Genomic DNA, 26,632 nt, shown 5'->3' with positions numbered 1-26,632 from the left:
GTCAAATCTTGGTCAACCGATTGGGTTATGGGTTGGAGGACTTGTTGGCTATGCTATGAAAGGCTTTTGAAAATATGCACCCTAAATATCACATCATATTTCTACTTCTCACATTATTTATGTCACCTAAAATATCTCCACAAAAAGTTACTCAATGGCTAGCAATGATACACAATTAAGAGACCTCCTTTATTGAGAAAGTAGTGAGTTTGACTATATGCTTTTAGAGTTTTTAGTTTTTCTTTTCGTGGAAAATCCTAATGACTTAATTTAAATGTGGTTTCAAGTTGAAAATCTATACAATTATTCTTTTATTGAAGAACATTGACCATCAATTCAAATCCATGACCTATATGTTGAATTTGCACAAAGAAGAGAAAATGAAATGAGGAGATGGTTGTAGTGGTAGGGTAAGCCACCTAGTTTATGTTAGTTAATATAAAAAGATGATACAAGGTTTGAATTGGAAAGGTTAGAGTAGTGTATGCATCATAATGGATCCTAGATCACCCTCCACAAATTTCAAAATGCATTGGTGTTTTAGCTTGTAGGTGTGCAAAATTTGTCTCAAAAGCATTACAACCCATAATTACAAACACTTGATAGTGCTTAAAGGCATGAAAAAATTACAATGGTTGGCATGGCTTCATATATGTGAAGTAGTTCCAATGTTTAGACATCCCAACTTGAATAGTCTCAAAGGTATACAATATCCTGAGATCAAGTTTGATCTTAACATGTTTGTGGAGAAGGAGGTAGATCTTATTGGTTGTATTTCTCTAAGAGAGACAAACCTTTATTTTTGATCCCTCAAGGACTTCCCAAGGTTGGAAGGTTTATGCAATGTGGAGAAAGTTGAATTTAGTGTGTACAATATAGTGGATGGGCCATTCGACTATATAGATTACATGGAGCTTCAATCTACTATCATTGCCAGTTGGTCTTTTTGGGTTATTTTAGGTTTCCTCTCCAGATAGAAGAAAATATCCAAAACTTTTTTATGGGATTGTGATGTAGTGAACACATGTCCAGATATAGATACTTCGATGACTAGCTTAATAATGTGTGGGGGAATAAACTTGGCATTAATGTGAGTTTTAGTATAATGAATCAATAAGGTATGTTCAATATTTATCTAAAAATCCATGCTATGAAAGAAAAAGAGTTGAAGAAAGGTTTCTAGAATGTTGAGAAAACTTTGTTTTGGGATCTTCCTTGGTCTCCAAGTAGTAATTTAGAGAAGATTCCCACTAATTTCTCACCTTTTTTGGTAGAAATGCAAAATATCTAACCTAAGTTTTGGTCCTTTCTATATGCACCCTAAAATGGTTACCTAGACTATGGGCCCCATTATTCAATTTATCAAATTTCTTGAATCAATAGATTGCAATATTTTATTAAATCAATTTTCTTGATCAAAATTGATTATTTCAATATTTTCTAAGGTTGATCATTTTATCCTAAGTCTTATTTAATTAAAATAAGTCCCCATTTAATTAAAATAAAACCTCTCTTTTAATTAAATAATTAATCCATATTTAATTAATTAAGAGAAAAACCCCTCTTTTAATTTAATTAAATATTTCATATTTAATTAAAAGAACTTGATCCCTTTTAATTAAATAAATCCCCACTTATAGAGAAAATAAAATAAATTAAAATTAAAAATTCCTCTACAATTAAATGCACAAATTTCTAAGTGGAATTCCATTTAATTCTATTCCTATTTTCTCATTGGTGGATCTTAATTTCACACAAATCATTCTTTCTCCACCCTTGATTAAATCTTTTTTCCTCTTAATCTTGATCATCCAAACTTTTTTATAAGGGAGAGCCCTCTCCTCATTTTACATAAACACACTCTATAGTATTGTTATGTTTTAGGTTTGGAGAGCAATTTTTCAAGTAGTTTGAATACTAAAGCTTTTTGTGGAGAACTTATATCTTCCAGTCTTCTTCTCTCATGCATCCATGGCTTCCATTATCATACCTCATCCATGCATTTTCATATTATCTTAGATCTTGCATTATTTTGCATTGTTATCATATAGATTAGCTTTCATCTCCATTTGCATGCATATTAGATCTCTAAATCTCTCATTTTATGGTGTACTTGTATGGGCACAAACTAGATCAAAATTGAGGGCCTTCATTAGAAACCCTTGCACTCCATGAATAGAGAGCTATGAGCTGCCATTTGAGACCTTATTCTTGAGGAATCTTGGATATAATGAATCCTAGAATTGTGCTCACATTTTAAGGATACATTTTAAGCATTCATGATATGCAAGCAGTGTGATCTACCTATCATTAACGTGTTAAGTTTCCATAAAATAGAAAAGAGATTTTTATTCTTGGGGATAACACTTTGTCTATTAAATTGATTTCAGCAAGTACTCATGTTCCCCTCAATAGAGAAGCGAATGATTCTAATGCAGTTTTATTTGACTACAAAGACAAGTTTAAGTCTGTAGACCTTGGCATGGGGGCATATAAACTTATCTCCCTCACAGCATTACCAGTTTTGCCTAGGTCTTATGGTAAACCTTCACAAGAAATGAAACCCTCATCTTTAGCTATGAAATTATTTGACACATTTTTATAATCATCAATACCTATTCAAGATGAGAAAGAAAATGTGGTTGTTATAGATTGGATTTAAAAGAGAAGAGAAGTATATGTACAATGAGAATTTCTCTCCTTCTTCTAATGCTTATGGAAGAGGGTATTCTCTTGTCAAGAAAATGGGCTATCCTAGACATGATCCTATTAGTAACAGATTGGATGTTAGAGTTGATCCCCTTGATCATGGTAATTTTGGATGCAAGTCTAAGAAGTCGGTTGGCCTAGGATATATGAATCACAGTAAGAATGTTGCTCCTATCCCTAATAAGTCAACTAATGAAAAGGAGATTCAATATATTCCTAATTTGGAAAATCAACAAGACATGTGTGCAGATTGGGTCCCTTGCACTAATCTCCTTTGGGGAGATTCAGATAGTTCATCCACTCATGAGATAGTTGCACATTTAGAACATGATAGTGTGACCCTTAATGACATTGAGGCATCCATGTCTAGGCATCCAAAGCCTTCATGGTGTAAGCATCCTAGTTGAGATTCATAAATAGATTCACATGAGTATGAATGGGACTCTTTCTCAGAATCTTCCATAGTTGATATGGATGTTGATTTTGTTCATACATATAGTTCTCAACTCAAGTTAGCCAATGAGTTACACGTAGGACTAGAGGATTTGAACTCCAATGTTACCTTAGTGGATGATTCTTCACTTATGAGGATGAATCCTAATTTGGGTAGTTTGGGAGCTTACTTGATGGACTTTGAATCTTTAGTCACCAAAGATATCATTCATATTCACAACCTTGAACCGATCATTGATTTACCCCTTGTTCATCCTGACCTAATTGATTGGTCACAACATAATCAAGAACCTGAGCTCTTAACATTTCAAAATGACTATGAAATAGCCTATTATTTGAATTTTGTTGAATCTATAGTCTCTTCCACTAGTGAACTAGCTACTAGTATGATAGAGGTAGACATAAAGTACCTTAACTATAAAATAAAGAGAAAAGAAAGGAAAAAGAATAGGATTTCTAATGGAAAAATCCATTATGTGGTGGTGTTAGAGCAAAAAAAGTAAAAAGAAAAGAAATATCTGAGGGTGAAAAACTCTCTCAGGCACCTAAGGATGAGGTACTTGATCATCTCCCTAGTTATTTTCAAGATAGATCTTTAACTCTCATTGAACCAACACAAGCAATCACTCTGGGTATGGGTGAAGATTTAACAAATGGACTTAAGATGGCCATAGAATGGAGAATTAAAGAGTTACACATCTATGGAGATTCACAGTTGATAATCAACCAAGTCAATGGTGATTATATAACAAAAAATGAGAAATTGGTATCTTACAAGAAAATGTTTGATTCCTTGAGACTCTACTTCACATTTCTCCCATTTCAGAAAATCCCTTGAGTAGAAAATAAAATAGTTGATGCTATGGCTACACTTTCTTCACTTCTTCAATTAGAGTGGCATGAATCAAGATTTGAATTCTTGGTGGAAGAGCTAGATCACCCTATCTATGATTCCCAAGAAAGTCATGTCATTTGTACAATTGTTCGTCACAAGTCATCCCGTTATGGTGCTATTTACTCATACCTTCATTGTGGAATTATACTTGAAACCTTTAACCAATATAAATGCAAAAACCTTATTCAAAATGCCTCTCATCATTACCTTATCTTTGTTGATTTGTATAGAAGGGGTCTAGATGGAACACTTCTTAGATGCTTAGAAAAGGAAGAATTTGATCAAGCATTAGTTGAAATTCATGATAGTATCTATGGGGCACATTCTAATGGTCTTTCCATGGCCCAAAGGTTGCTTAGGGTGGGGTACTATTGGCCCACAATGTAGACTAATGTCATGACTTTTTTAAAGTCATGTGAAAAGTGTCAAAAACATGGTAACCTGATACATGCTCTAGGTAGGGAGCTCATTCCTTCTATCTCTCATTGGTCATTTTAGTGATGGGCCTTTGATCTTGTTGGGTAGATTCATCCCAACTAATCATGTGGACACAAGTTTATTATCACTAGTACTAATTATTTTACTAAATGGGTAAAAGCTATCCCACTTTTTGTTACCTCGGGCAAGATAGTTTCTCTATTTATTTTGAATCATATTATTTGTAGATATGGAGTTCCTTTAGAGATTATCATTCGCAATGGAGGCCAATTTAAAAATAAGGACCTTAAGCAACTCTCTAAGAAATTCAAGATAAAACAACATTGATCCTCTATTTACTTCTCGCAAGGAAATGGTTAAGCAAAAGCATCAAATAAAACCATTGTTAAAATATTGCATAGAAAAATTCATAAGAATGGTAGAGATTGGCATTTATAGATAAATCCAACTTTGTTAGCCTATAGAATGAGTATTTGTACTCCTACTGGGTCTATTCCATTTTCCCTTATCTATGGTACTAAAGTAGTGTTACCTTTAGAGGTTGGGATTCCTTCACTTAGAGTTTCTCTAAAAAGTCTACTTACAGATGAAGATTATCACACCATGAGACTTCAAGAGTTAAAAATTCTAGATGAGAAGCATCAAACATCATTTGACCATATGAGGGTCTATTAAAAGTACAAGTCAAAAACATTCAACAAAAACATTCACCCTAGAGAATTCCAGGTGGGAGATCATGTCCTACATGTGAATCCTAAGAATCAACATAATATAGATCAAAATGGTAAGTTTGAACCTAATTGGCCTAGACCTTACATTATTACGATAGCTTTTGGGTCTGGTGCCTATTTACTATTTATAGCAAAGGGAGAGTAGCTCCCTAATCCTTTCAATGTCTTGCACCTAAAGAAATTCTACCCATGATGCCCATTTTGTCTAGGGGCATTGCATATTATTTATATATATTTGTTGATCCTAAAAAAGTACAAAAAATTATATATTCAAAAAATACAAAAAAAATCAAAAAATTCAAAAAAAAAGAAGAAAAAATGCCTTGATGAAAACCTAGAAATAGGCACCTTGGTAGCAAAAATACAAAATAAATAAATTTAAAAATTCTAAAATAAAATCAAATCAAATCCATGTGGTGAAAACCTGGAAACGGTGGTACTTGAAGCCTTTGCACCCTGTTTCTTAGCATGCATCCTCGATACTTAACCTTTCACAATCATTCCTTTCCCTTGTTGCCTTGGTTTGGAATTGGTCTTTGTCTAGGGGCATAGCTATGTTAGCCTTGGTCTCTTAGATGGGTTAGTATTTAGGACATGATGCAGGAGCATCTTGGATTTACTTGGTGATTAATTTGGAGTTCATGGGAGAAGGCTCAATAGTTTCTTTGGAGGGTGTTTGGACTAGTACTCGATCAAAGAAGGAATGGATCTCAACATGGTCTTTGAAGCTTGGCGTGGTCTTGGTTGCTTGGCATGGTCTAGGAGGAGTTTGGCCTTGCTTAGGAATTTTGTGCTTGTTACAGGCCAAATAAATAATTTTCTATAATGAATTAAAGGATGAAAATTTCAAATGTTGAAGAGGTCCTAGATTTCTACCTACGGTTTGAAGCATGAGTTCTAATTCATCTGGAGCAAGGAGATATAGTGATTTTACTAAGACATTGATTTTGGGAATTCAATTATTGTAGGAGGCCAACTTTGGTATTTAATTTATGTATTTGCATTTAATTTGTGTTTTGGACCAACTTATGGCTTAGATTGGTATGATTAGGGGTTGTGGAGAAGTCTTTAGTGATTATTCATTCACTCAGAAGAGGAGTGGGTGTGGGAAGTAGCTAAAGAGTGAGTTTTCCTGTGTTTATGAATAGAGCACTGAATGTGAGGCAGTTTACAATAGGATTGTGATGGAGTTGTGAATGTGTGGATAGAGTGCCAAATGTGAGTTAGTTTACACTTGGATGAATTTGGAGTAGAGCTAGTAGATGTGGCTTGGAAAATAAGGAGACAACTTGGTGGGCTTGCGAGCACAAGTTGAAATCTTCCTTGTTGGTTTCTACAAGAGTGTGGATCTAGACTAGCTAGGGTTTGGGTTTGGATCTTGAGAGATATTGCAACGCTATTGCTATCTTTGTATTTGGCCATAACCAGGAAGGCCTTATAGCCTGACACATTGCATGTAATCAGTTATACATTTATGAGTCAAGAATTGTAATTTAGCATCATATCTAGCATTATTTCTTCTTGGCTTAGTGTTTCCACTTTGTGGTTGTATCTTACTATGTCTGGTGGTATAGAGTGAAGGTTGTTCCTAAGTGTGTAGATAGATCACCGAAGTTGAGGCAGTTTACACCAGGACCTTGGGAGGACATGCAAATTCATTGATGGATGCAAATATGGAAGTTTGATCTTGTTGAGGCATGATTGTAGAGAGTTTGTAGATTATAGATCCGTGGTCCTAGACTTGTGATATGGCTCCTACTTTTTCATGCAAGGTGGTAGGTTGCGATCTGACTTGCAAAAATTTCAAGGTTGTCACAAGGAGTGTGGGAAGGATTTTTTGTAGAGGGTTTTCAAAGATCTTGGGAGATGGATCTGAGAGGATTGAACCCTGAGATGCTTGCAAATCTCCTTGATGCGGTGGAGAGGAGGTTTTGTGAGATGACTACTCGATTTGAAGCTACCTTGGCTGATCATGTTAAGGATGGGGTAAAGAAGGAATTCCATAGCTATTTGTGGAGTTGGAGTCTACCAATCTGGAAGAGAGTCATTTGGCCAGTTAAGAGACTTGTTTGTGAGAGAAGATGACATAACAAGGTCGAGGTGGAAGAGTTTGGTTTTGTTGATCAGTTTGTGGAGTCTAATACAGAACCTATAGAACAACTAGAAGTTGTTGATGAAGATATTCCTAAAAATTTTAATGCTGGGATAGAAGTTGGTTTTCATGATCAGTTGGTTGAGTCTGACATCGAAATTGTAGAGTGCTTGGTCGTGGATGATCTAGTTGTTGTTAGTGCTGAGTTGTGTATTGCAGAGCATCTTGTTGTGAGCAATGAGATGGTTGGTGTTGAGAGTTTGGCATGTGTTGATGGAGATCTTCATATTTTCACTGATGTGGAGTTGGTTTCTACTAGTATGGATTCACTAGTTGTTGATATGGATGGGGGTTTTGTTGATGAAGCATTATGTTTAGTTTGTTCCTAAGAGTGAGCATGATGATTGGTTGGATGAGATTCTGGTGTTTGATAGAATGATGTGGATGTGGATGATGTGTAGATTGGTTTTCTTATCCTTGTTGGATTGGAAGCCTTTGGTGAAGATGAAGTTGGTTGTTTCTCTTTCTTTGGGCATCAAAGTGTGGGATACACTTTTCTATTTACCTGGGGAGTCTAGTGCAGGAGCATCTTGGATTTACTTGGTGACTACTTTGGAGTTCATGGGAGGAGGCTCAGTAGTTTCTTTGGAGGGTGTTTGGACTAGTACTCAATCAAAGAAGAATTGGAGCTCGACATGGTCTTTGAATCTCGGCATGGTCTTGGAGCTTGGCATGGTCTTGGTTGCTCAGCATGGTCTTGGTTACTCAGCATGGTCTTTGGTTGCTCAGTATGGTCTATGGGACTCGACATGGTCTTGGAGCTTGGCATGATCTTTGCAGCTTGGCATGGTCTTGGAGCTTGTCATGGTCTTGGTTTCTCGACATGGTCTTGGTTACTCGGCATGGTCTTTGGTTTCTTAGCATGGTCTGGGAGGAGCATGGTCTGGGAGGAGTTTGGCCTTGCTTAGGAATTTGGTTTTTTTTGTAGGCCAAATAAATAATTTTCTATAATGAATTAAAGAATGAAAATTTCAAAGATTGAAGAGGGCCTAGATTTCTACCTATGGTTTGAAGAACGAGTTCTAATTCATCCAGAGCTAGAAGATATCACAATTTTACTAAGACAACACTTTTGGGAATTTAATTGTTGGAGGAGGCCAACTTTGGTATTTAATTTATGTATTTGTATTTAATTTTTGTTTTGGGCTGACTTATGGCTTAGATTGGTATAATTAGGGGTTGTGAGGAAGTATTTAGTGATTATTCATTCACTCAAAAGAGGAGTGGGTGTGTGAAGTAGCTGAAGAGTGAGTTTTCCTGAGTCTATGAACAGAGCGTTGAATGTGGGGTAGTTTACAACAAGATTGTGATGGAGTTGTGAACATGTGGACAAAGTACCAAATGTGAGATAGTTTACACTTGGATGAAGTTGGAGCATGGCTAGTAGCTGTGGCTTGGAAAATAAGGTGATAGCTTGGTGGGTGTGCAAGCACAAGTTGAGATCTTCCTTGTGGGTTTCTACTAGAGTGTGGATCTAGACTAGCTAGGGTTTGGGTTTGGATCTTGAGGGATCTTGTAGAATTATTACTTGCTTTTTATTTGTCCATAACTAGGAAGCCCTTACAACCCAGTACATTGCATGTAATCAGTTATATTTTATGAATATATTATTGTGATTTAGTATTAGATCTTGTGTTATTGCTTCCTGTTATTGTGTTTTTGTTCCATGGTTTTATGGTAGGGGGCCTAGGACATCTCCTTTGGAGATGCTCATGCCTTGCACTATGTCTGGACACCTCGCAAATGGTGTTTTTCAACACCACCCCAATTGTATTTTTCAATACAACCACTAACATCAAGTGTTTTTCAATAGTTATTGGTTTGGCTTACCTAGTTTTGTCATGTAATCTTACCTCTTTGCAAGAATTTGATCCTTATCCTTGGAACTCAATATTAGTTAACACACTTAAATTTTTAAACATAAAGACTTAATGTTTGAACTATGTCATGATCTTTTCTTTGCATGATGACTATTATTGATTTTTGGTGAGTGTCATTGTTCCTAAGTCTCTCTGGGATGCATAGCTAGAGGACTTGGGGCATGAGGCATATGTTGTATTTGTTGCATTAAATTGGGTAAGCTAACATCAAAGTCATCTTGACCATTATGTCTTTGATGCTTATGTTAGAATTGTTCCACATTCAAATCCAATATAAATCACATTCATATCTTCATAGTTACACTTCTGACTAGTGATGATTGTGTGAATGTCCAATGTTCGTTAACAATGGCCCAATGATAAAAATAAGTTATTTTCATTAACTAATGAATGATCAACACAAAATCCTATGTTACATTTGTTCTATTGCACGTACACCTTTGCATTTTCATGTAGCTTGCATTGTTAGCCTTCATGTCACTTTGCATTTTTAGGTTGCATTATGAGTTTGAGAGGGTTTTCCCTTCATCTTTCTTGTGGACTTTTAATCAAATATGGTCAAGTTTTGATCTTCATTTCCTTATCTTCTTTCATGTTCTAAATTAAAATTTTCTATCTTAAACAATTGATTGATTTTCGAGCATTCTCTTTCTTAGGTGAATTTTCTTTCTTCTTTCAATTTCTTTCCATCTGTTCCAAATTTTTATCTTCCATTTACTTTCACCCCACATTTTTTCTTCTAATTCAGCTTTAGTGCATCATATTTAATGCTTGATGATCTACTTTATTTTTGTGATTCTTTTATCTTTCATCTTACATCAAGAACCTTATCTTTAGTTTGATTTGATCAATTTTATAAATTTGTTGTTTCTCTGCTATCTCATTTAGATTTTGATCATGAAGAGGTAGTACTTATAAAACATCAATCCTTTATTTAGTTTTATCTATTTTATTCTCAAAATTTTCAAGACAATTTTTTTTGTATTTTTGGTCCTGCCGTGTTCCTAAATCAACCACACATCTAGGTTGTTTGGTGATCCCAAATTGATCTCACACTTCAATTTCTTTCTTTGACTACATGTGTTCCCAAATTGATCACACATTAGTCAAAGAGGGGCAAATGTATGCACCCTAAAATGGTCACCTAGATTATGGGCCCCCGTTATTAAATTTTTCAAAATTTCTTGATCAATGGTTTGTAATATTTTATTAAATAATTTCAAATCAATTTCCTTAATCCAATTTGACTATTTCAATATTTTATAAGGTTGTTCATTTTATCCTAAGTCTTATTTAATTAAAACAAAATATCTCTTTTAATTAAATAAAATAAGTCCCTATTTAATTAAGATAAAACCTCTCTTTTAATTAAATAATTCATCCACATTTAATTAATTAAGAGAGAAATACCCTTTTAATTAATTAAATATTTCCTATTTAATTAAAAGAACTTGCTCCCTTTTAATTAAATAAATCCCCACTTAAAGGGGAAATAAAATAAATAAAAATTAAAAATTCCTTTACACTTAAATGCACATATTTCTAAGTGGGATTTCATTTAATTTTTTTTCTATTTTCTCATTGGTGGATCTTTATTTCACATGGCTCATTCTTTCTCCACCCTTGATTAAATATTTTTGCCTCTTAATCTTGATCATCCAATCTTCTTTATAGGGGAGAGAACTTTCCTCATTTTACATACACATACTATATGCTATTGTTTTGCCACAAGTTTGGAGAGTGATTTTTGAAGGAGTTTGAATACTAAACCTTTTTGTGGAGAACTTCTATCTTCCAGTCTTCTTCTCTAATGCATCCATGGCTTCCATTATCATATCTCATCCATGCATTTTCATATTAGCTTAGATCTTGCATTGTTTTGCATTTTCATCATATAGATTAGCTTTCATTTCCATTTGCATGCATATTGGATCTCTAAATCTCTCATTTTATGGTGTACTTGCATGGGCACAAATTAGGTGAAAATAGAGGACCTTCATTAAAAACCCTTGAACTCCATGAATAGAGAGCTATGAGCCACCATTCAAGACCTCATTCTTGAGAAATCTTAGATATAATGACTTAGAGAAGTGTTCTCACATTTTAAGCATACACCTTCTTCCCCTTATGCTAAAGTTTTCGGGGTCAATATACTAAGTTGAATATTCTAAGATCACTCTCCCACATCTACATGCTAGAGTCCTAATCTCCCTAAACCCTGGTGTTTCCTTTCTTGAAGAAATTTTAGTTAAAATTGAAAATGAGACTTTTTTTTGAAAGATTCATAAACTTGGGGATTTGGGAGATTGCTTTCATTGTAAACAAAAAAGACATAATAGAAATTATTTCTCAGTATTGAAAAACATTCAAAAAGAGTTCATTAAGGACCCATTTGGTTGCAAGCATAGGAATGGTGAATAGGAATGAATATTGGGAATATGAATGGGTATTCCCATAACAACTTATTTTTTGGATGGGTATAAGCTCATTTTAGGGACAAAATAGGAATATTTGTTCTTTTCCCTATTCCAATTGAAAAACTAAATAGAAAATAGAAAACATATTCCAAATTTTATATTCCTATTCCAACAACCAAATGGGCCCTAAAGGTAATGTGATAATTGAAGATGATAAAGCTAAGCAAGATAATAGTAAGAATTCCTAAAATCTGAATGCAAATGGGAAAAATAAAGGCTTGGAAAAAATTAGCAACCCCCCAAAAGGGAACTCCATTGATGAAACTCTTGTTACTTTTGTTGAGATAATGGGTGTTGCACACATTGCATAATATTGCTTATATTTTATTATTTTATTTTATTATGTAATCTTCCACCTAGATGGACGTACAACATGTAAAGATTCCCATGGGATATATTTGATGAGTTATATTGTAACATTGTGAAAATATTTAATGTAATTATTTAATATTGGGGAAAAGAATTAAATGTCCAATATTAAATGTGGGGTTAGTGGGTTAGGTAGCACATGGTTTATGTAATACCACTTAGTGGTTTTATGAGACTTGCTACTATATAAGCAACCACAAGGGTAGTTGTTGTAGAAAAAGAGTGAGAAAAGCAAGAGTCGAGCAGGACAAGGCTTGACAAGTTAGCCAAGGGAGCATTTGTGAAGGTTGAAAGCATGGCATGGGATGTGTGGATTCATGCTTGTTCACATAGTTTTCTCAATTGTGGGTATCACCATGAAAGCTTTCATGGTCATATGGCAATGGTATTTTTGCTGAATAATACATGGTGATGGATGCTTTTGGAGGCTAGGTTTTATCCCTCAATGAGGGTTTCCCAGGATATATCTTGTGTCACAATTTTGTGGGTATATTGTCTATTCTCTTGCATGTAAATTTTAATTCCTTGTTTATTTCATATCTATTATGGGTTATGTGGAAATAGTTATATTTTTTATTGCCAAGTTTCCTTACAAGTGGTATCAGAGCTATGGTTTTATTATTGTAACCCTAGATTGAATCTGTGAGAATGCATGAGAGGATAAAAGAAAGGGCAAGATATATGAGTTGTTTATTGCAAATCTAAGGGTTTTGGGTTTTCTATTATGATGGGATGTTAAAAGATTTGGGTATGTGAAATTGTTGGACAAAAGAATTTTTTAGATGTTTCATTTAAATGAGGGTTTTGGGGAGTAGATTGCAAAAATGACCTCTTGGGTAAAAACAGACCTCACCATTAGATCCAGGTCAACGTTTCCATAAATTTTGATATATAATATGCCCTCGTTTGGCCATGTTCAGAGGACATGAAAAAGTTTTTTGATTTTAGCCCATGATGGCCATCAAATTTAATCCCATCAGAATTTTCATCACAAAAAAAAAAAAAAAAAAATTCGTAGTGAAAATGGTAAAAAGACTTAGTAAAATGGCCATAACTTTCTCTCAGAATGTCAGATTTCAGAGTTCTTATAGGTGTTGGAAAGGTAATTTAGAGCACTAAAATATGGTTTAGGTTTGGTTCTACGATTTTGATATTTTGTCAAGTTTTAAGAGCCCTAAAGTTAGATGTTGTTTATTTTGAGCACAGATTAGGGAATAACTTGGGCATACAGAGTCAAATTTTGGACTTCGAGTAGTCAATGGAAATCTCTTGGAGAGATCTACACATTGGTTCAGATTTGGCGCAAGTTTGGCATGATTTATTTGGTGATATATTGATCTGAACAGTTTATAGGTATATTTTGACTATGGTAGCATTGTGAGTTTATGGCATTGGAAATTTAAGATTTGATGTCATTGTATACTCAGTTCATATTTCATATTGGTCTCATGATGATATGGTTATTAGTATTTGGCTTGAATATGTATGATGACTTGTTGGATCTACAAGTTGTGTAGTGTTGTAAGAAGTCTATACTTACAGCTTGCATTTATGACTTGGTTATGGGTTGTCTTTTCTCATTGATCTTTCATTATTGATGCATATTCAGATTGGTGGCTTGGATTTGGGTTGTCTATGCCCTAAGTCACATGATTTGTTAATTTTTTCTTCATGTAGGAGGGATGAGATGTTGTTACCAGGTATAGTCATGGTGGAGGATTGTGGTTGACTATTTTATGTTCACAAGTTGGACACTTTGAGAGCCAGATGCTCGATTCATGGATGTGATCATGGTGACATTGATTTTGGCATGACATGATTGGTTATATAGAGGATGGATTTTTCCATCATGGTGTCATGGATAGCTTGGATACATGGTTTAGTGGGAGCTTGTGACAGTGATGGGGTGACAGCGCAAGATTAGTTCCTAGTTTGAGTTGGATCTTCATATAGGAGATGGATTTTATGATGCCATAGGTGACTTGGTACCACAGTTGAGTGAGAGTTTTTTTTGGCATTGATATGTTTATTGAGTGTTTGCTGATGTTGGAGGTTTGTCTTAGATCTTGTTACTGCAGAAGTGTCTTTGACATTTGCATGGTGCATTTGTTATCTTCATGGTGTGTGAAGATGGTTAGATCTTGAGGACTCATGGAGTTCTTGGTTATCTTCATGGTATGCAGAGATGGTTTTTTCTAGTATGTGGAGATGGTTTTCTTCATGGTGTGTGGAGATGGTTGCATCTAGAGGACTCACAGGGTTCTTGGCAAAGGTGTGGTTTATGTTTTTATTTGGCATGTTATCCTTGGTATGAGGATGGTTTCATTATTATGTCATGGTATACTCTTGATACACATTTAGAGTTGTGACATGTTATAGTATGTTCATATGGAGCATGCTATCTCTTTAGTTGAGATGGTTAGATCATGTTGTCATGTTTATGTTCCTAAGGCCATGGTTGGAACTTTGACATTGATCTTGGTTTAGTTTCTTGGTATTGAGTACACTGATCATAAGCTGGATACTTCATGATATTGCTATGCTACATTTGGAGTTGGCATTGATTGATTGGTTATAGGTTCTCATGGATACTTAGAGATAGTGGTGATGCTGATTTCTCTTGGATTAGAGGAGTATTTGTTAGGATGGTTGATGGTTTCAACAGGAAGTCTGAGGGGTAGTCACCTGATATGGACTTGAGAGGAGATTGTTCTTAGATGAGCCTTGGTTTGAGACTTGGGTATCTTGATGAGCATTCTCATTACCCACTCTTGGTCTACTTGACGGTTTGCTACTTGAGAGGTATAGCCCATTGTTTCTCTCAATTGCATTATTTTTATGCTTGTCTTTCATGGATATGGATCATGAGATACAATACATGAGTTAGTTCTGGAGGGTTCATTTGAGAGATGGTTTAGCATTGGTTATCTCCATTTGCTTTTGTTGTTATGTTGGTTGAGTTTGGGAGATGGTTTTATGTTTGGCATATTCCTTGGATTTAGTAATGATTTTATGAGTTTGGTCTTCTTGTGAGAGGCTTACATCCATGATTAGTTATATGGTATAGTTTGGTGTTGTTGAGGCTTCTTGTTGGGGTTTAATGGAGGAGATCATACTTGCACATTTTGCATCTAGAGGTGTGTGTAGAAGGACATGATATAGGTTATGATTTGCTTGAGTTCTCTGGTCTTGGTTATCTTCTTGGATGTTCAGTTTTTCCTACATTGGATTTGAGATTGGGTAGAGATTATGATCACTGATTTGTGTTCATGTATGCCATGCCAGAGATGGCATGGTTATTATTTTATCTCTTTCCTCTATTGGTTGTGGAGAACTTGAGAGAGCATTGGAGACTTGCTATGAGAGTTATTCTTGCAATATATTAGTTTATGTATTGCGGATGTCCTTGATACTACATGGATTCACTTCTTTGAGATGTTGTGAGTGGATTGGTTATAGATTTGACATTATCTTTTGCAGTGAGAGCTTCCTGGTATATATGTGGTAGGTATTGCTCTTGAAGCTTGTGATTGTAGGTTATAGATTGGATATGTTGATGATATGAGATTCACTTGTCATACCTTTGAGGTATGGATAGTTGGATGGGTTTGACACTCGCTGTGGGTGCTATTCCAGCTATGGATATTTTGACAACTACGGATACATGTAATTACCTTTGGATTAGGTTTTTTTTGTGCTTGAAATTTCAGTTAGTATAGGATTTTATGATCTTCTAATGTGACAAATTGGGTGGCTTTCTCTTTGGATGGCTTCTATGTATGTCTAGTGGTAGTGGCATAATAGGAGGTGAGATCATTCATATTTGAGATGCTGGATACTTTGATTTTTGTTACAGGTACCAAGATGGAGCACTTGGTGTATTTTGATCCATGATGGTGGATGTACTGGGAGGGATTGTTCCCTTGTTCATTTATGTGGCTACGGATTGACCCTATGCAATGTATACAACAAGTGGAGATTGTTGAAATAATGGGTGTTGCACACATTGCATAATATTGCTTATATTTTATTATTTTATTTTATTATGTAATGTTCCACCTAGATGGACGTACAATATGTAAATATTCCCATGGGATATATTTGATGAGTTGTATTGTAACATTGTGAAAATATTTCATGTAATTATTTAATATTGGGGAAAAGAATAAAATGCCCAATATTAAATGTGGGGTTAGTGGGTTAGGTAGCACATGGTTTTAGCACATTGTTTATGTAATACCACTTAGTAGTTTTGTGGGACTTTCTACTATATAGGCAGCCACAAGGGTAGTTGTTGTAGAAAAAGAGTGAGAAAGCGAAGAGTTGAGTGGGACAAGGCTTGACAGGTTAGCCAAGGGAGCATTTGTGAAGGTTGAAAGCATGTCATGGGATGTGTGGATTCATTCTTGTTCACATAGTTTTCTCGGTTGTGGCTATGGCCATGAAAGATTCCATGGTTGTATGGCAATGGTATTTTTGTTGAATAATACATGGTAATGGACGCTTTTGGAGGCTAGGTTTTTTCCCTCAATGAGGGTTTCCCAAGGTATATCTTGTGTCATAATTTTGTGGGTATGTTGTCTATTCTCTTGCATGTGAATTTTAATTCCATGTTTATTTCAGATCTATTATGGGTTATGTGGAAATGGTTATATTCTTTGTTGCCAAGTTTCCTTACAACTTTGAATAACCCCCTTTATAATGATGAGTATGTGGTATTACATGCTAAAGAGAAAGAGAATGTGAAACTCAATAACCCATTTGGTGTTAAACCTCTTTACATTCTTGTAAGAAGATAAAAATTTAGTTAAGATGATGGCTCAAAGTTGAATGCTCAATAGTTATCCCTTAAAAAGTTAAATTTAAATAGTAGCATGGATTTTTTGTCAATTCATCTTAACTTGGATGAGTTTAATGGTTCCCCTAGGTATTGTAGCTTAGTTCAGTATAGAGCACCCCCTAGCCTTGATTGTCGATGCACTAATATTTCAGAGGATAATATTGGTGAAGGATTTATGAAGTTATTGGTAAAAAGAAAAATAGGAAAACTTATGAATGAACCAATAGTTCTAAAACTAGTGAAAGGAATAATAAAGCCAAAAATATTGAGATGCCAAAATTTTTTAATAGGCTTTTTAAGAGATCTATCTATAAGATATAAACATATGGATGAATGGGGTTTAGAATAATGCACATGAAAGAGACCCTAAACCAATATTTTTATACATACATATGAATTGTAAGGGGATGGAATGTAAATCTAGAAATGCTAATATTGAAATGAAGAAATGAAAGTACCTTTGCAAAAGAACCTGTTGAAAACCATGCCAAACAATCACAAAAAATATTGATTTCTATGTTCCTCAACTAAAAATATGAGATCTTCAAAACCCAAAAACCTTTTTCTTCTCTAAGCTAGGTCAAACTTGACCCAAGGCTGACATAAGATATTGCCCCAAAAAGTCAGCCTTGACCTATACTACTCTGATGAAAATTATGTTCATGGATCCTAAAAGTTCAAGATGAAAAGTGTATCTAGATCTACACTAATATTTTGATCATTCACCTATATCTACAAGAAAAAGAGTTTTGTTTTCTAGCTAAGGGGTTTTCCTTAGTCAAACCCTAATTTGGAATCAACCTTAATAATGGAATTGAAATAGAGAATGCTAGCAAGTAGTAAAAGTAGATCTAACAATGGAGATATGATATTCAATATATATGCAATTGTATTTGAAATGTAAACAAGTATATTGATATAAAAGCTTGGACTCAATAATGTAAATCAAAACCTCCATGATTGTATGCTTGAAATCCACCTTGAGGGAAGAATGAATATATCTTGAAGATGAACAAAGGACCTTGAAGGAAGATCACACCACCATGATGGATAGATCTAGGGCTTGAATGATGAATCTTGAATGCTTGAACCAAATCCCTTCAAAGTCTTGAATTCTTGAATCCTTTATGTTTAATGGTGAACTTAAATGCTTAAATGGGTGATTTCTTACTCACTTGATTTTCCTTCTTGAGTTCAAAGAAAGGCATATGATTGATCATGAAAAGTGGATGCAAAATTGACAGAGGAAAGCTTCCTTTTATACTAACCTAAGAAAAAAACTTCTAGAGAGACCAACATAGAAGATTAAAATTCTAATTAATCCTTAACCCCTTGAAATGGACCTAAATTAAATACAACTTAAGAGTTTACATTTAAGAAGCCTGAACCAGTTGACCCAGAAGCAAGAAAACAAACTTTTGAACTCCTCCCCACATCCAAAAAAAATTTGATTAAAAAGGGATCTAGGTCTGGGTTGAGGTCAACCTTGACATAGGGGTTTATGACCCATGTAAAATGAGCCAAAAAGGAAAAACAGTGCCTAGGTAGGCCCAAATAGAGCCCTAAATAGGCACAAAAGATGGGAAGGGGGCAGAAATAGCGGACAACTTGATGGAGGCACAAAATAACCCCTAAGGATGGATAAATGTTCTTTAAATGGAAGTGCTTCCATTTTAAGATGATAGATTAAGCCTTGACTTTATGGGAAGTATGGAAATCAAACATGCTCATTGTAAAGGAGAAGAAAGATCCAAGTGGATTTGCAATGAGATAGAATAACACTTAGCTAAGGATACGAGCCCTCAAGCCAAGGATCCTAACTCAACATACACGCATGAGGGTGTGAGAAAAAAAAAATCAAAGCTAAAAGACACAAAAAGAGGGGCTAGTACTAAAACAAACCCAAATCAACTAGTAAAGGAAACCTTTCTAAGAAATACTTCCTATACTAATATTATATTTGGAAGGATATCATAAAAGTATAAATGATTATATAAGAAAGACAAGAGAAACACTATAAATAACATAGATTCATGATCTAGTCCTACTAGCATGAAAGTGGAGAGAGAGAGAGAGAGAGATTACCTTGTCTAGTAAGATACCCACCTTACCATAAATCACCAAGGAGGGATTACCCAATAGGTGGCCAACTTGATGGTTCACCTAGAAATTGTGCTTGGAAAATGTAATGTGTCTTTTGATAGCTTTTGAAATACCCATAGATCCACCTTCTTATATCACCATGGAATATGAAATTCATGTCCCTTCAAGATTGAGTAACTTATGTGCATTACCTTCCTGAAATTTAGCATATTGTGAAACTGAAAAATGTGTGTCTCTTCAAGATTTAGCAACTTATGTGTGTTACGTTCAAATGATTTAGTATATAAAAAAATTGAAAAATGCATATCTCTTTAGGATTTAGCAAATTATGTTGGTTACCTTTAGAGGATTTAGCATATAAATAAAAAAACTATAGTACGATGAAGACTCTATACATGCCACACTTTTTATCATGGATGTCTACTAGACATGATAAGGAAGATATCTTGTAAACAACAATGTAAACTATGTTCTTAGTGAAAGGGTATTGACCGCTACATTTAAGAGCACGAATAATCATGAAAAGGATATATAACTTATGAAAAAAGGATCCTCAAAGAGAAAGATATCTTATAAACAAGACCCCCACTATAGAGGAGTGCTTCAAATAAAATATCATCATTCAAAGAAAAAACACAAAAAGGACTCGAGATTCAATCAAAAAGCCTCCTATAATGAAGAAGAAGTGGAATTTTGGACAAAAGGAATCAAACACTAACCCTAAAGAAAGGGCATGAGTTTATTGAGAACATAATTTGCAAAATAAAGAAAAGGTGATGACCTAGAACAAAAACCTTTCATAGAAAAAGATATCCATAGTAAAAACAACAGTCATTATAATGAAATAATATTGCAAGATAAAAAAATTCCAGTAAGCTAAGAAAACCAGATCCCTAGAAAAAGAAAGATGGAAGAAATTTTCCCCCTAGGGATGAAGACAAGGGACACCTTTACAATAAAAATGTTTTTAGGAAAGATATCTGGATTAATAAACTAAAACTATGGATGATTATTAACATAATACAAAACCATAGGTATAAAATAAAGAAAGGATAGCCAATTAAAGTCAAAAAAAAACATAATGGATCTTAGAGAGCTGAAATAAATATCTATTTCCCTCCAGTAAAGAGAAAAAAGGAGAAAAAAGATATTTTATAGAAGAATGAGTGGTAAAATTATGAAGAAATCTCAAAGGGGAAGTTTATTTTATCTTCCCTTTAATATCTTTATGGATCGAATAAGAAGGGGAAGGTAATTTAAAGAATTCTTGCACATCTGCATCATAAAACATGGTTTGAGCCTCATGATAAGTGTGTGAAGAACAAGGAATATTAGATGGAGAATTGGGAATATGAATATTAGGAATTGGATTAGGAACTAGATAATGAAGGATACAATTAGGAAGAGTGTAGGAAGTGGCGATAATAGAAGACACAATAAGAGGAACACTTAGAACCACAATCAAACGAGGGTTTGAATAGGTATAAGGATAACTATGGTAAGAAGGATTTAAGGTAGGTAAAGATACTGGTGTAATACTCATAGGAAGAGATGTAACCACTATAGGAGGAGTATAGGTAGGAACTCTAGGTAAGGGAAAAAAAGAAGGTTCCATACTAGTGACTGATAGGCCAACACTGGGGCAAATAATTAGGAAATAATTAATAATTTATGATGAAATTCAGCTTGGTCTATTCATGTCAATCCGAGACTATAAGCTTGCGAAAGGTGTCCGAGCAATATGCTATCAAGGGATGTTACTTATGATATGAGGGATTATGAATGCATCTAGAACACACAAGAATAAATTTGCAACAAACTAAAGTAATTCTGGTGACAGGAACTGTCACTTCCTGGCGATAGGAACTATAATTTTCTGCCAATAACAATTTCAATAGATCTAATAATCTAAAAAAAAAACTCTCAAATACAAACCAAACTGACCCACAAACCATAAACATGCATAAGATATGGATGATTAATCTAATAACATAATTGCTTAATGCACAATTATTTCTCTTTTAATTCTGTGATGAAAATTCTACATAAACTACAATACAGGAATGCGATAGGAACTACAGTACGGAAATTAAGACAAATTATAATAGAAATCAAATTTGAAATCCATATCAACTAGATCTATAGCATTGAAATAAAAATAGATTATTAACACTCATTGAATATAGAAATATGATATTAACTAACAAAAATTATTAAACTATCAAACATAACAATATAAAACATAAAGAATAAATTATTTACAGTCTATCAGCTGCTAGAGAGTGGGCGCCCTTCCTCCCAACAAACTGATTGAAGAAAATGCTCAAAGAACTCTTAAATCAGCTTAACACAATATATTTTTGATATTATAATTCATACATTATTCTTCTCCTCTCTTGAATATGTGATGGCTTATATAGCCTTTTACATATAAAACAAACAATCCCCTTTTTATCATGGAAGTTCAGTCTTTATGGCTGAAACTTATTGTTTTATTTTTAATAAAGAGTGTTAAATATATGATCACTCTTTCTATAACACAATAAACTATTTTCTTAACAATATACTAATTATTTGCAAACTAATATCTTAATAATATAACAAATAAACAATATAAAAATTTGGCCAAAGTGGTAAATCTGAAATATTGGCCTTTAGAAAACCACTCATAACTCCTTTTTCGTTCACTTTCTAAAGATTTTGGCGTGAAAGAACTGAATTGGCTCTATTTTGGACAAAACCCATATCTCGGATTTTTCAGATTCATCTGCATTTTCTCAGAAACTGCCATGCAATATTGACTATAGAAAATGTTTGAATTGTGATTTTCTGCAAAATTCTAATAAATATAATAATATCATTATATTTTCTTCAACATATTCCTTAGTCAATATTTTTGAAATAGAAAATACTCCAAATAAATACCAATAAGAGTCCTCCATAGAAGGTGAAGAAGGCGATAGGAAGTTGCAGTCCCAACTGACAGGCGACAGGAGGTTGTTAACTAATAGGAAGATCTACAACAACGAATCAACATGTTGTAGTAGTAAAGATTAGTAAAACATAATCAATAATGAAATTTTCATATTTTAATCCCAAAACAATATTAAATACTAATTAATTATATTAAACTATATGCAACATTATAATGGTAAAATGGGGTACAAATGGAATAGATAAGTATGTAGGAAAGTGCGTAAGATAGATTAAAATGGAGCATTAAATAGGTTATAATTGGCTCTCATCATTCCCCCCAACTTATCTTATTTCACATCCTCGTGCAATTATTATGATCATGAGGCCTTTAGTTTGAATTAAAAGCACTTGGATTTATGGATTTAGACTTTGTCTCCACTCTGAACCATGATAACCCATAGACGAACACAAATTCCTTTCTTTTCCTTACATGACAAACTTTGTTATTTTTCTTTTCTCTTTTCTTTTTAATTTTTGTTTCTTTTCATTTTTTATAGCATCATGGTTCAAAAGGTTTAATATAGGAGAATTTATCTCAATTTTCACAAGAGGAGTTTAAAGGGGTAAAATAGGAGAGATGAGAGATTAAGAAAAGGTTCTTATAGGATGGATATAATTGGTAATATAGTGGGTTTAGTAAGGGTGATAGATGTAAGATAATAGGGTGACATTCCTCCTCCCAACTTAAAGGTTGACCGTCCATGGGAAACAAGGAGAGAGTATGTAGGTGTGTTGCATAGTGATCAATATAATAAGCAATACAAATAAAGTTAAGAGATAAAATAAGGAAAAAAGAAAAATCAATTATTTTACCAACATGCATGGGTAGAGAGACCAAGGTGGGCAGATGGAGTAACTCAGCAACTGTCACCACCAAAAGTGATGAATCAACTAAAAATGAACGGAGAAAGGCACTCAAAACTGTATTGCAACACCACAAAAGACCACCATCTGACTGAAAGTAGCAAACAGAACACCACTAGAAGCAATCATAGAACATGGGAAAAAGAGGGCAATCTGTGGGGCCACCAATATCAAACGAAGCACTAGATATCATATAGTAGGTACCAAAATCCATTGGAACACCTCAACAGATCGTGCAACACGTACTAGGGGTGATCAAAGATGTGAGGATCACATTGAAGAGGAGCAGAGCTGTAGAAGTGAATGTCAGGAGGTGAAAAGAACCACTAAAACCAATGAGTGTTCCTGAAAAGAATGATTAGTAGAAAAACCAAGAACACAAATTATTGCTTTTTTCTTTTCTTTTTCTTCTTTTTTTCTTTTTTTTCTTTTTTTGAATAAATTTTGATCACGACAAGTGACTGTTGGCAAGCCAGTTTTCAATCACTCATTGCTTAATGGCGCTGTAAAAATAGTTTTCACCATTAAGGATTTATTTTGTAGGTAACATCTGCCAGAAACTGGTTTTCAGATATTAACTAGCCAACAACGCCCGAAGGTTTTCATGGTTGGATCTTTTTTTTTTTTTGGATTTTTTTTCTTTTTTTTTTTTTCTTTTTTCAATTTTTCAATAATTGCATAGAATGACCAAAGAAATGAAATCCTTACATGGATGATGCAAAATGATACCATCCAAAGTTTGAGTTTTTTCCATGACCTCATAGAAGGCACTGTTGAAACTTGAGTGCATAAGGAACTTGAAATGATGACCAAGAATAATCTCCACAAAGTTGGGAACACTGCACCAATCAACGTTGATCTATGTGTCTCATGCCACTGAATTTGAAAGCTTCTTGGAAAACTTTAGAACACACTGACACACTTGGATGAAAGAAGTACTCACAAGGATGACGATACTTATATGACATAATGTTTTGATGATGATAAAACTGGATCACCTAGCATGAAGTTGTGCTACATATCCAATCCTTGTAAATAATGAGAGATATCCACTTTTTGAAATAAAACACACCTTCATTATCAAGGACAAGGTCATAGAGTGAAATACCAATGATAGTCTCCAATGTGTCCATAGAACTTTAGAGAGGAATGTGGTAGTTGGCAAGATGCTCTAGATTCTTGTACATATCTTCAAAGTATTATCAGATGTGTTGTGGAATAATCATGAATCTCATAGACCAAGTTGTATATTTTTCCTCCATGTGATAAATCACAAAAGAAAATAAATCTCATCTCAATGTGGTAAACACCTTATGCCATAATCTTCTTTGTGATCTTGAATAGTGAACCACAAGTGAAACATACATGCACCAGATAGCTAGAAAGCCCACACAACGTGAACAAAGCAAACATAGTGTGTTATGCAATGCTTGTGTAGAGAAGCATCATCAATTGGTATTGATTCTAATATTATCACACCACAACAAGAGACCTATAACCACATTCTCTAAACCAAGCATATCAAGTATAGTAAATAAATATCATCCATTCAATAACTCTATCATTAAGTAGGCTATTTAGTTTTACAAATGATAGATAGAGTTATTACTATGAATAGATACTTGATAGAATGGATAAATACAAATAAACTCTTGTGTTCATATAAGAACAATGCAAATTTAACACTAGAGCACATACCTTGAATTGTGGAGACATCACATGTTGAGGTTTGATAAAAGAACCAACAAAACAATCAATAAAGCTTGATTTGGAATCATCCAAGTACCACAAGATTCGAGGGATTCCCCCAACTTAACTTCATGCTACAAGGTCATGAAATCATTAGGATAACCAAAAAAATTAGGTAACCCAAAGAGGTAACACATCTTTAGAATTTTGTGAGTCTTATTGAATGATAGATAAATTAAATATTTCAATAATTCAATGGATGGATTCCCAAATGAACTGTAGGTTATAAAAGTGGAGAGAAGTCACCTCATCCAAGGAATCAAGAAATTAGCATGTATAATCAATGAATGATCATTATAAGATACAAGAACCAAGAATAAAGAAAATATGGATATTAATACTTTAATCCTTGTTAAATAAATGAATCATCCATAGTTTATTTGGTCTTCTTAGGACAATGGGAAGTATCAACAATGAGGATCAACAATCATCCAAGTTTTAACATTTTGGCCATCAATGCATATAATCCCTTATGATAATGCTTGATCAATTATTGGTCCCAAATCAACAAGTATATGAGAAATGCAAAATTTAATCATAGGCCTCCAAATATCAATATGTGTAAGTACAAAAGTAATAGAATATAGATCTTGGATTATTTGGCAACACATTTGTATAATATGGAATACATATGGTTTAATATTACTTAGTGCATGATTGATATTAACACACCTACTCATGAGTCCATTAATTAAAATTGATGCAATTCGAAGTATGGGCTCATTTGTAGGTATTTGGAATTCACTAAGTAGAAAAGAAGAAAAAAGTTGATTATATTTCAATAAATAATAATATTGTTCTTCTAATTTAATTAAACCAAAATCCCATTCCTTAAGTCCATCGATATATTCTAATGTTGATTTATCAATTCCAAGCACATCATTATATGGTAAAGGGATCCATGAAAGTTTATTAACCACCATATTATGAAGTCTTGCATGAGGCAATATAGTTTCATTTGGTGGATATGGTGGAGTAGGTAGACTATGATATGAATGAGATAATGAATATGGTAAGAAGTATGGAGGAGATAAAGTAGATGGGAATAAGAAGGATAATTGAAATGTAGATGGTAAGGATGGATATGCTGGAATATAAGAGGTATATATGGGTTGTTGTGAGCGTGCATGATTACATTCGTTGTGCATGCTAGGTGGAGAAGTACATTTTGAAGAAATATATTGAATTAGTAATGAATTAGAGTGACAATACATGTTACCAACATAATGCATACCTTGATCTTCTTGGGTTGGTACTTGAGATTGTTCATCCATTATAAGGAATACTTGGTCACTTCCTCCCTTATCTTGATAGGGATCACAAAAAAAATTGTACCTCATTCACCACTTGCTCTTGATTGTCCAGGCATATGCACTGGTCATCTTTCCTATAGCAAAGAGAACAACAAGTGGTTAAATTAGCATCATCAAAATTACATTGTTCTAAAAATTCATCAATGGTATCTTTTTGGTCAGCAATAAGGATACCATTTATACATACCTGTGATGATGGGAGATCAATATCTTTTAGGATGCACTCATTAGGTAGAGAGGGTATTAAAACATCACCTTTGGTTAGCATCATTTTCCTATCAAGTTCTTCATTTTTTTTAAATTTGAAGGTAGGGGCTTGGAGGTGGTAGGCACCAGTGGGGTCAAGGGGTAATGCCCCTTGTGGGGTCCTGGGGTAGTGCCCAAGGTGCGCTTGCACATTTTTCCTCTTTCATTCCCTTTAGATTTTACATCTTTGAAACAACTTTCAACCAAAATTGATATACTTGAACAACATTGAAAAGGCATCATTTTAAACATTTTTCTTTAAAATTTTCTTGTCAATAACTCACAACAACTTATGATAATGTAAAATTTAATTAACTTCTAAAGAAATTAATGAATCTAATTTCTAATGCCTACTTGCAAACTCTCAAACAAAACTATAAAGCAATGCATCTATATGATTTAACCAACACAAATTAAGATTAATTACTTAAGCAAGG

This window comes from Cupressus sempervirens, chromosome 2 (genome assembly GCF_028749045.1).
Source record: "Cupressus sempervirens isolate cs-2001-9-10 chromosome 2, ASM2874904v1, whole genome shotgun sequence".
Classification (NCBI taxonomy): domain Eukaryota; kingdom Viridiplantae; phylum Streptophyta; class Pinopsida; order Cupressales; family Cupressaceae; genus Cupressus; species Cupressus sempervirens.
Note: the sequence above shows the minus strand (reverse complement) of the source record.